This window comes from Pinus tabuliformis, chromosome X, assembly GCF_031772625.1.
Source record: "Pinus tabuliformis cultivar Carrire ecotype Pingquan chromosome X, CPIR1, whole genome shotgun sequence".
In the NCBI taxonomy this organism is placed as follows: Eukaryota; Viridiplantae; Streptophyta; class Pinopsida; order Pinales; family Pinaceae; genus Pinus; species Pinus tabuliformis.
In genome coordinates this window covers 492549509-492553651 of record NC_142308.1, presented here as the reverse complement: position 1 = coordinate 492553651, position 4143 = coordinate 492549509, and the positions used below count along the sequence as shown (strand labels likewise).

Here is a 4143-nt window from a genome sequence, read left to right as displayed (position 1 = left end):
CTGTAAATTGTTCAGAGGCACCAAAGAGAACATTGAACGTCTAGCTATTATGCCTGATGAGAGAGGAGGATGGAAACCTGTTAGAAATTTACGCAGCAGAATAAAATCAAAGACGACAGAGCTCACCCAAACCAAGAATGGAGAATAAAAAATGAGCCCTAAACAACTTTCAAATAACGAACATGCCATTTCCCAATTTGCTTTGTTTCTTTTGAACTCCTGTAACTAGACACAAGTTGATTTGAAGTTCCCATCATCCCAAGCTCGACCTGGTAACCTCATAAGCAAGGAAGTAGGCGACATTGGCAGGAACACTTCTGGCCATAGCTTTGACCAAGCCTTTTAGACAAGCCTTTAAGCCCTTCTAAAGCAGCAATTTTCTTGATGACATTAATTGTACCAACATACTTTGGATGGTGAAATTCATCAATTTGAATGACACTTTTCGACTCTTCAAAGCATCAGCTGGATATACAAGTGTCCAGCTAGAAGCGCCAGAAATCCCACCAGAAACAAGGAGGGTACCCATGCCCAATTGAGATGCATCATGTCGTTGTGCCATGAACGACTTCAGAGCCTTATACACGCCATATGCAATGCCATTTACAGATAAATCCCTTAATAAAGTAGGATAAAGCCCTTAAACAATTCTCTGGCTCCTTCGGATCTTAAGACATGCTTAGCTACATCAACTAGGCCATTGTGTTTAATAGAAGTTGTCACTCTTGTTACCCCTAAAGTTTCAACTGAAGCAGTAGCCAAAGCACTCTGAGCTTGCAATCTACATCTGATAAGCTTAGTTGGGCAAGTCAAGAAATATAAGCAATCCCTGCCCCTTCTCCACACACCACCTGCTGCCCTACAGTAGAAAACCAGGCTCAACCCTAAATAGGGCTTCCATCTGACCTCTTGCACTAAACACAACTGCATTGCAAGCTGCGACAATGGACAAAGGGGCTCCCATTCCTTTGTACATCCCTATGAGGCCTTCTTTGGCAATGGTCTTCTTGACAACATCCATTACACCGACATAGCGAAGATGTTGGCCAGGAAGAAGCAATGGTTGACTCTGGGGCTTCACCTCAATTGTGTCAAAGGGATGCCCAGATATCAGTTGTGTTGTTCCCCCAACAGTGCTAGAAATTAGATCCTTTGCTACATCGATTGCCATAATTGGAAGCGACTAATCCTAAAACCTAATATCTACAACACACGGCTTTACTTTATGTGGAACTCTATCTGACGTTTAATATCGATAAAATCCAGCCTTTTATTTAGTTTTCAATAAACGAAAGTATTCTAAATGCAGAAAGCTTCCTTAAAATGGGTGTTCAAGGTCACTCAAATTGTACATAGAACCTTAAAATGGGTGTTCAAGTCCACTCAAATTGTACAAAGAAGGCGGATGAATTTCTCACCTGATCAACATGCCTTGTCCAACAGTAAAAACAACTTAATGTAACCCAGCGAAAAACCTACAAGCAGAACCCTGCATGAGATGGACCAAGATTCAATAACTTGGAAGCAGCAGAACCTGGAAGTCAGTTGTTGGTTGGGGTGCTCATCCTCGATAGCATTTGCGGCAGATAAAGTTGAGCTTAAAAGGAGTTGAGTACCCACCTGTACAAATATCAAATCCATTAAAAACCCATATTAAGCTTAGAGGAATTAGAGGTTAGCAAATCGGAAAGGGCATTGAATTATGCCAGAGGACAACTTTCTCACTTGTGGTGGCTTGGAAACACAAGGCTTGACCTGCCATAACAGGCAAAATATTAGTTACCGTAAGTAAGCGCAATGGCCCTCTGTACATGTATAGAAATGGAAAGAAAAACCATTAGAAAGAACAATATATATATATATATATATATATATATATATATATATATATACCTGCTCCTTAGTATTATTTTCGAATGCAGATAAGACAGTACTTCTTTGGACATTTGGAACAATAGACCACTATACCTTTGTCATTTCTTTTACAGTGATGGAAATTTGTATTCACAATGTTCTGTGATGTTGCCTTCATTTTATTCCCCTATGCTGGAATATTGTGATGTTGCCTTCATTTTATTCTCCTATGCTGGAATATAATATCCACCCCCATCTGCATTTTTATGACAAAATTCCTGGTATTCTTAACCTTGAAAACATCAGGAGTTGGGGTAATATTTAACCCCTCGTTGCTTAAATTCATTGGCGCAGGTCGTTTAGGCTCTGTGTTCGAAACCGATGCACTATACTCCAAAAAGCCATTTGTTGCTTCCTTATTGCAATCCTCGTCAATTAACATCATCTTCATTACCTGCATTCATTAATTTCAAAACCCCAAATTCTACCCCAATTTCTTCCTGCTCCTCTTTGACCTTGCGTTTTCGCCCTCTCTTCTTCACACCACCATCAATGCCCTCATGTAACACAGTCTGGGGCTTCCTACCCTGCTTCTTACCTTGGCCTCTGGTGCTCGCAGTGGTCTTGGACTCTTGTTGCTACTGCATTTGATGTTTCTCGCATTCTGACATTGGTACATTAGTGGGTTTAAGCACTGCAATTCCACAGGCCACAGTGCGGGGCTTCCTGCCCCGCTTTCTACCTTGGCATCTAGAGCTCCCAGTGGCCTTGGGTTGTTGCTGCAGCAATTTTCTCGCAATCCCCAGTCCTGGGCATGCCCCGCTTCCTACCCTGGCCTCTGATGCTCGCAGTGGCCTTGGACTGTTGTTGCTGCTGAAATTGATGTCTCTGGCATTCCGACATTGGTGGTTTGAAGCTCTGCAACACCACAGCCCTGGGCCTACTCCCATTGACCTTAGGCCACTGGCGCCACATTGCTCTGAGCTCCTTTCGCTACAATTCTCTCCTTGTGAGCATTCTGGTGTCGTCATTGTTCATCGCCATAACCTCCATGAAGAATTCAAATGGACCCTACCTGGAACTCCTGCGTAAAAAGCGCACAGATGTGGAGCGGAGAGCATTGTTCATTGCCATAAACTCCACTAAGAATTCAAATGGACTCTACCTGGAACTCCTGCGTAAAAAGCGCACAGATGTGGAGCGGAGAGCATTGTTCATTGCCATAAACTCCACTAAGAATTCAAATGGACTCTACCTGTAACTCCTCCGTAAAAAGTGCACAGATGTCGAGCGGAGTTTTTTTAAAGGGTATTTTAATGTTTTAAAACATTTTTTTATTAAATTAGACGGCTGATTTTTGTTCAATCGTCTAACAAAAGATCTAACGGCTACGATTAGGACAGAAGGGCATTTGGGGGAGTTCATTTCAGAGGTAAACGCCTTACGGCGTAACGAGAAAAAAATGAACAAGATGTGCATTTTTTTTTTTTTTTTAATTATTTATTTTAACTCTTCTATACTTTATAATCTGAAACTTAGATTGACTCATTTGTTCGAACTTTGTCTTCTGGCAGCTTATTTGTGGAACCAATTTGCAAGTCATTGCCCTAAGTTGCAAAGGTTTTTAATCCAAATCAACAACGAAACACGTAACACTTTTCAGTGTTTGAGTGCATTCACGCAAAGAAGAGTAAAAGTTTGGAACAAAATTTGTTGGATGAATCAATTTGTGCAATACAATGTTCAATTCAAGGGGGCAATTGGTTGAACAATACTTCTCATGTGGACCCCATAGTCTTGGAGGAGACTGATCACTCCTCAAATTGGATTGTGGAGACTCGGAGAGTCATCCAACATATTTTCTAGGGGACAACTTTATTTGGATGGGCTTGGGGTCCCATAATTGCCGGAAGTGCATGAATCAAGTATTGGACCTTCTGAGATAACCCCCTCAAGGGAGAAGTACAACAGATACAAAAGTTGGTCCTCACCAGAGGACATTCCTAAGGATGATCTTGATGAATCATGAGTCATGACCCGTGACATAGTATGTCCTTACTAGTTTATAGTTTGAAGCTTTTTTGGACTTTGGAGACCATTTCAAACATTATTGTTAATGTATTTTATGTTCATAGTTTATAGTTTATGTATCTCGATGTAATTTTGCCTATTTACACCAGTACATGCAATATAAGTCAATAAACTTGCATATGTGGTGTCTAATTGTTTGTATTTACATTGATAAATATTTTTCATGGGTCAAGTCCCCTGACATAGTATGTCTTTATT

At 40.9% G+C, this 4143-nt stretch overlaps 1 pseudogene; it reads right to left on the bottom strand.

Moving 5' to 3' along the window:
* Nucleotides 1-253: 253 nt before the first annotated feature.
* On the bottom strand, nucleotides 254-1171 carry LOC149140824 (mitochondrial carnitine/acylcarnitine carrier-like protein pseudogene; annotated as a pseudogene).
* Between the last annotated feature and the right edge of the window lie 2972 nt (nucleotides 1172-4143).